Genomic DNA, 8,256 nt, shown 5'->3' on the forward strand with positions numbered 1-8,256 from the left:
CTTTAATGCACCATTTTGGTTTACTTGAAAATAAATTATGGATTTAAAGTACTTTCTCTGAGATACCAGATGACTCAGTGGTTAGTTTATGTGACAGCTATACGATTTTATCACGACGCTACTAATGAGTGACAATTTACAATGTTGCTTTTGCACTGTATCTGTTTTATATCTGCACAGTTTTTCTGTATTATTCTGGAAAGTAAAACATGTTTTAGTAGTAACTTTGTGGTATAGCTACAATGAGACAGCCTTTTCTGCAGCACAACAATACGTTATAGTACAGTACTTACTTCATCACAGCAATAAGCGTAGTAACTATGATATCTATACGCAAAGCATTTCACTTTTGTTTATCATGAGGTGAGTACGTTGACTTCTGCAGAACTTAGCTTTCGGAGGACGATAACTACGACACTTCCACAGAGATTATCTTACAACACGACGCACAGTTTAGCGCTACAGTACGTGTAGTTGAGTGATTAATTTTGAACTGAAAACATTTATTTTTACAGATATTTGAAGTAGAATGATACAAAGGTTTTCCGTGATACATTTCATTCCATTGCTGTAACCTGTAACATCTGAGGATATAATTACATTAATCCTCAGGGGGTACACGCTTACTTTGTGTACCATGTGTATGGCAGGCACAAGGAGTCCTAGCTAATATGGTATTTGCTTATACAAATTTACACATCGGTACCATATTTCTCTAACACATAAATTACAAAGCTATCTGATCATTTAACAGAGGAACAAACATTCTTTTTACTACATCAGTGACAGATGTTTACATAATTACACAGTTGGATAACTTCATACTTACGAAATTGTATTTTGTCTGTACTTTGTGAACTGTTCATATTTTTTTCAGAACCATTGTGATACTATGAGAGCTTTGAATGATGTATTTGGTATGGGATCATGATTTTTAAAGTACGTTTGAGGTAGATGACACTTTTGACATGAGCAGAGAATTTTTATTAGGTTTTGAAATGATTGGAGGAAGCTACGACGATTTTGAGAATTTGACGGGGGTGCTATGATGCTATTATTACGACGACGATGTGAATTATGCTGCTGAGGTATGTTTAAGCTGATGCTATATGAGTTATTTGGTTATGCTACATATCTGTTATGATGAAATATTGAAGAAGTGTCGACGAATAAGGTAAGGAATAATGAGTAGTGGTTAGGGACTCTGGTTTGTGAAAAAGGATATTGGAAACCGAGAATCGTACTTTAAGAGTTATGAAATGTGTGTACATGCGTGAATGTATTACAATTCCGACGAAAATTTTTTGGAGACTGTTATATTTATAGGATTTTATTTTCTACACATTTGTAACGCAAATTCTCAACCTGTGAAAATATTTTTATATGAGACTGTCACTGTAGCGAAAACTGGTGTCGTAAATATTTCGGTAAGACAATTAAGTGACCACCTGCACGTAATGCGTCGTGGGCACCCAGCTGCGTGACAGCCACCTGTCAAAAGAAAGCCATTAGGTGAAAAAAAAAGAGGCCATTATCCTCGCTTTGACAGTCCTTTGTAGAAAGCATCGCAAATAAGACACGCTCATTACTGAGAAAGATACTTACATCTGCACACTTGACTGTGACAAGCGTCTTTCTACGAGAGTTGAGAGAATTTGAACTAACTTATGAAATGTCACATGACTATTGAATGATATTTTTATGCTTTGCCTTTCATAGTTGCTTATTTCATTTGATATCTGGTTTCCAGCTGTGTTGCAGCATTGGTTTTATAAAATAAAATTAAATGAATTTGCTAATGTGAACACTTTCTGTCAACAGATCTATTAAATAATTATTTTATGATCCACATTCTTCGAAAAAGGAGCTCTTGGAATGGAAAGAGCAATAAGAAGCGACTAATAACAGTAACTGTATATATAATTTTCTTTTCAAGTACTTGGTAATTTGTTGTAGCATTAGTTTTTGTGGTGCACCACTTTAATTACATAGACATTAAGATGTGATTATAACTTTCCCTTATCTGCATTGTTGTCTTTAGTATACTATTTTTTTTTGCTTGTGGGTTTTTCATGTTTAGATATAAGTTATTACATTTACTGCTGCTTGCTTTGCAAATCTTCATTTTTTTTGGGTCATTGCTGTTTGTGTTAATTTGTTTTGTGCTGCTGCATTGCATCGTCCCTTAGTTTAGCATCTGAGCTCAGAAGGTTTAAGTTAGCTTAAGAGGGGGTACACTATATAAGAAACTAACTATGATGAATTGGAAGAAAAGCATTGAGAAGCTATAAGAAAATGGTTTGGCCAAAAAGTAGTGTACAGTGGAGAAAAACTATTTTTGAAAGAGGATGAGAACAGAATACAGAAAGCATTCTTAGACAGGATTTTTTTGGCTGGAGCAAATGTTGAAATAAGAGGGACCATCTATGGTATGAAGTTTTGGGTTGGACTCCAGTACCAAATGTTACCCTGAAAACAAACCCTGTCCTTTCCTTTTGTGTTATCCCACTATGTGTTTGTGTACCCTTGTGTATTTATTTTCTTCCTGTCTCTGTCTACTGTTTCATAGAATTTTTTCTGTTCTAATACAAAGCTACATTCACTATGATGAGGAATACTGTTATCCTCAAATATAATTTGCATCAATAATATGTTATTTACTTTGTAAAGATGTTTAGACATTATTTATTCTATTTTGTTTTAATGCTCATGTGTGAAGTTGATGTTTCGAAATTTATTCTGATTTTTTTTATGTATGTGCTCCTGTCATAATTCCTATAACACTGATGTATATGTTATTTAGATTCTTTTGTAAAGCCTGTATTACTGCAAATGTTATCTGTACTCTTATATTCTTTAATGATATATTTTGTACCTTTGTTATTGTATTCTCAAGTTATAAAATTGTAATTGACACCTGTTCATCAAATTAAGTAACTTGTAAGTTACATTTCACTGCACACATTTCTGTTGGTCATAGTATATGGACAATATGTGAGGGACTGATAGTGTTTGCACGTGTGTTAATAATTCAGTAAGGGACTGGATAACAGCATTGCTGGTTCTAAGGACATTTCAAAAACAATTTTTGTGAGTGCACAAGTGGTGGTTATGGACTTGCTATATTATCCGCAAGACTCTTCAATGGTGATTGTGCGCCTGCACAGTCAAACAGATGGCTGCTGGCCATCTCTATAAGGACTACAGTGGGTCTACACCTTTGATGACCCACCAATACCATTATTTCTACAAGGACTGCAGTGGGTCTGCACATCTGGTGGCTCACCAATACTGTAATATCTACCAGGACTACAATGGGTCTACTCTGTGACGACCTACCTACCAATATTCTTTAAAACTTCGACTGACTCTGCTGTGGGTTTGCTCTGTTGTGGCCCATTACCTGTCTGCATGTCAAGAGTCAGCACTGTCTTTCCGTTGAAATGACAACACTACTTCTTAAAGACTGCATGGAAATCCACTACTTCCATGTGAATTTTCTTTTACTACTCAGACTTTGAGGAAAACACTGCAATTTTACTTCGATGAATGATCAGGAGTGTCTTTATGGACTGTGAGAAAATTTTCGCTTTCGACCAACATTGTATCGATAAGTGTGTGCATTTCATTTCTTTGTTATTGTAATTATGAAAATTTTTTTCAAATCTGTATTGGCCACTGCCCAAAACAATTTGTAAATTTTTTTGTGGGGAGCATGGGGGCTACGTAAGTAGGCTGTTTAGGTTTTCTTACTGGTAACGCCACATAGCGCTCTCTATGAAAAATCACTGTCTGCGCTGTGCGCAGTCTGTGGCTAGGTTGCATTGTTGTCTGCCATTGTAGTGTCGGGCAGCGGCAGCTGGATGCTAACAGCGCGTAGCATTGCGCAGTTGGAGGTGAGCCGCCAGCAGTGGTAGATGTGGGGAGAGAGATGGCGGAGTTTTGAAATTTGTAAGAATGGATGTCATGAACTGCTATATATATTATGAGTATTAAGGTAAATACATTGTTTGTTCTCTATTAAAATCTTTCATTTGCTAACTATACCTATCAGTAGTTAGTGCCTTTCGTAGTTTGAACCTTTTATTTAGCTGGCAGTAGTGGCGCTCGCGGTATTGCCGTTAGTTAGGGACATTCTTTTGTAGGGATTTTTGAAAGTCAGATTGCGTTGCGCTAAAAATATTGTGTGTCAGTTTAAGCACAGTCGTGTATAAATTGTTCAAAGGGGACGTTTCAAATTGACCAATATCGTTTTTTAGAACTTTGATAATCTATCATGCTCTAAAACGACAGACATCCACAAAGATCTTACCCCGTTCCACCCCCGCCCAGCCCCTAACGTGGTGTTCAATCGCTTATTCAACCTCGACAACAACATCCTTTCGCGTTCCAGTGCCACTCCCAATCCCAGCCTCTTGCCGCTGTGATCATATTGTTATGGAAGACCTAGGTGTAAGACCTGCACGGTCAACTCAGAATACTCTGTTCCAGTCCTGTCACAGGTTTATCCTATCCCCTAAAATGCTGGGCCACCTGCTGAAAAAGCCACGTCAGAATCCTAAACATGTCTGCGAAACAGCAAATGTGTAAACCTAAAGAGATTGAAAATCCAACCAACCAGTTGCAAACAAAGGCTTATTAACCCTTGACCTAGGTTTCTATATTTGGCAAAATATTACGTAATGTAACCATAAGATATGTTTGCAAACATCAAAACCTAGGCCAAGGCTTAATAAACCTTTGTTTGCAACTGGTTTGATGATTTTTCAACCTCTACAGCCTTAAGATATATCAGCTCTGCTGTGCCCATTGCACAGGTTTTTTTTTAATTTTTTTTTTATATACGGATATAACTACGAACCAACTGTCCAGCAGGATGAATGGCGCACTGTGGCACAACATGCATCTGAACGTAATATGCTTGAAAACAACAGGTGTCGTTTTCTGAACTATGCATATGGGAGTTATCCTTAGAAAAGATTCTCAGCTCCCGAAATGCTACCGGCCTCAATCGTAACCTACTGTCTCCATTCACCGAATGGTTTTCAATCCCTGTATCCTATCATCTCCTCGTAGTTCAAGTATCATCCACATTTTGCGCCCCTCTCTGCCAACAGTCTTCTCTGCTCCTCTCCTTTCCCGCTCCCAGATTCTCCTCCCCCAGCCCATCCCCACACCCTCCTGATGCTGTGCCTGGCAGCGTTATACTACAACCATTTAGTCGCTGCATGCTCCACCAGGCAGTGCTCTGTTGTCCCATACCAGTACCCTACTTTCGTACTACAGTTGCACTCTGGCCAGAGTAACTGGAGATAATGGTTACTTCTGCGTGAAATGAGATTCTTTGGGTAAATGTGTGTGTGTGTGTGTGTGTGTGTGTGTGTGTTCTTTCCCGAACGGTCAATGTGTAACAGTCTTTTCATTGGCTCTGTATGACACTCAATGTGTCAACTTTATGATACACTGACAAAAAAATGCAACCACTAAAAATAACGATTGTAGAGTAATGCAATCCCGGGAATATATTTCTCTAGGCAATACTTTTAAGTGATTAAAATAGCAAAACATGGTTCAAATGTCTCTGAGCACTATGGGACTTAACTTCTGAGGTCATCAGTCCAATAGAACTTAGAACTACTTAAACCTAACTAACCTAAGGACATCACACACATCTATGCCCGAGTCAGGATTCGAACCTGCGACCGTAGCGGTCGTGCAGTTCCAGACTATAGCGCCTAGAACAACTCTGCCACCCCGGACGGCTAAAATTGCAAGATCACATCTTAATGTACATGCGAAATGTGAAGAGCTGGAACATGAATAACCGATATAACCGCCGGAATATTGCATGCAGTCATCAAATGTGGATATTGTGTTGTAGAGGTGCCGGATGTCAATTTTTGTGCTGGAATTCCACGACTGTCGCACTTAGTCAGTGTATACAGGGACAGTTCCTGCTGGTTATGGATGATGCTGGAGTTATCATCCGATGATGTACCATATGTCCTCGACTGCAGACAGATCTGGTGATCAAGCACGCCAAGGCAACTTGTCTACGCTCTGTACAGCATGTTGGTTACCACAGCGGTATACGGGAGAGTGTTGTCCTGTTGGAAATATTCCTGTGGAATGTTGTTCATGAACGGCAGCACAACAGGTCGAGTCATCAGAGTGACGTAAAATTTGCAGTCAGAGTGCGTGAGATAGCCACGAGAGAGCTCTTGCTGCTATGCGAAATGGCAACCCAGACCATAACTCCAGGGTTAGTTTCAGTGTCTCCAGCTGCAGACAGGTTGGTTGCAGGCCCTCAGCTGTCCTGTACACCTCACGACTGCCACGGGCGCCGAGGTAGAATATTCTTTCATTACAAAACACAGACCTCCATCCTGCCCTCCAATGAGCTGTCACTTGATACCACTGATGCAACTGGCGATGGTGTGGGGTCAGTGCAATGTCTGCCGCGGACCTGTCCTTGAAATACCCGTTTTTTAAGAGTTCATTGTACCGCTGTAGTGGCAACTGCCACTCAGATTGCTGATGCACATACATAACGATGCTCTAGAACCATGCGCTTAAAACGATAATCTTCTATCTCGGTAGTGGAACGTGGCCGGCCGGAGCACTGCCTTCTTGCCACTATACATTCCCATTACCACCACAGCCAGCAGCCATGTACACTGGTTACGTTCCTGCCAAGACTTTCTTCATTATCACAGAAAGAACATTCAGCTTCCCGTGGCTCTATTGCAGGACCTCGTTCAAACTCAATGATTTGCTGATAATGAAGTCTTTCCAGAATGAGATTTTCACTCTGCAGCGGAGTGTGCACTGATCTTCAACCTCCTGACAGATTAAAATTGCGTGCAGGACCGGGACTCGAACTCGGGACCTTTGCCTTTCGCCGGCAAGTGCTCTACCAACTGAGCTACCCAAGCACGACTCACGGCTCGTCCTCACAGCGGTACTTCTTCCAGTACCTCGTCTTCTGCATTCCAAACTTAACAGAAGCTCTCCTGAGAACCTTGCAGAACTAGCACTTCTGAAGGAAAGGAAGGTAGGAGACGAGGTACTGGGAGAAGTAAAGCTGTGAGGACGGGGCGTGAGTCGTGCTTGGGTAGCTCAGTTGGTAGAGCACTTGCCCGAGAAAGGCAAAGGTCCCGAGTTCGAGTCTCGGTCCGGCACACGGTTTTAATCTGCCAGGAAGTTGCAATGAAGACTTTGTCGCCTCGAAGGCATTCTTGACTAACATCAACTCGCTACGTCCTATCTCGAAGGTAACTAACTCTCACAACCGTTGCAGCGTGTTTTAAAGCAAACATGATTTTCCTTCTCTCAGTGGCACTACTACAGGCACTCTTGTGGCGCTGAGGAAAATATGAATAGTCATCATCTTTCAGACTTAGAAACACGTGAACCAACTTTCGTTTGTGTTGCACAATTTCTCATTGATGTTTTAATTTTTTTCACTACGTGTATCATTGATAATCCAACGTAGGCTTGAAGTTTTCACGAAGCCAGAGACCAGACATTAATGAGATTACTAAACAAACTTTGATCAAGCTGGAGACTGCATGGTGTAGGGGAAAGTATACCTAAGAATCAGTAAAAATCTGAGATTCGTGGTTTGCATTCTTCACAAACATTAAATTAAGAGCTTACTTAACATGGTAGTGAGCGAAACATTCTATTTTTACATGCTTCTGAATTTTACCTGGACCTCCAGCACGTCTGAAGTGCTAAGATCTCTGGAGTCGCACGCTACACGAAATAAAGAACAATTCTTTCCAGCTGATCGTTTGTATGTAGCTGTTATTTAAGTACAGGGTGGTGATAATTAATCATTCACTACTTGAGCCAATGTAGGTAGAAAACGTTTTACCTTATGGGCACCTACCTCCGTAGGAATGATTTTCAGAGAGTGCTCGACGGGATAAGCGTTGTTAGTAGCGTTAGTGTCATGACTTATCATTAGGTGCCGGTACTGATACAGCGGGACGGGGTTCAAACACAAGCATCAGTGTGCATTACAGCAGCAGACAGTCAACATGGGTGTAGACAAAGAGGGCAAGGCTTTACTCGTAAAGCTGTTTTATCTAAACAACAGCAGTGGTGCTGCCGTTCTTCGCGAGTATCGGCGAATTATAGGAATACGGAAGGGTCCTCTTTCCGCCCCTGGTTTGAAGAACTCCGATTTGTTAGTTCCAATTAACTGGCAGTTTGGGAATTGCCCCTGGGAGCGGCCGACGGCCGCTGTCC

General features: G+C 40.6%; 1 non-coding gene across 1 annotated transcript; it reads left to right on the top strand.

Moving 5' to 3' along the window:
* Positions 1 to 7,107: 7,107 nt before the first annotated feature.
* Trnas-aga (transfer RNA serine (anticodon AGA)) lies at positions 7,108 to 7,182 on the top strand. The gene has a single exon. It is a non-coding gene; the product is annotated as a tRNA-Ser (tRNA).
* Positions 7,183 to 8,256: the final 1,074 nt, after the last annotated feature.

This window comes from Schistocerca gregaria, chromosome 1, assembly GCF_023897955.1.
Source record: "Schistocerca gregaria isolate iqSchGreg1 chromosome 1, iqSchGreg1.2, whole genome shotgun sequence".
NCBI classification, from domain to species: domain Eukaryota; kingdom Metazoa; phylum Arthropoda; class Insecta; order Orthoptera; family Acrididae; genus Schistocerca; species Schistocerca gregaria.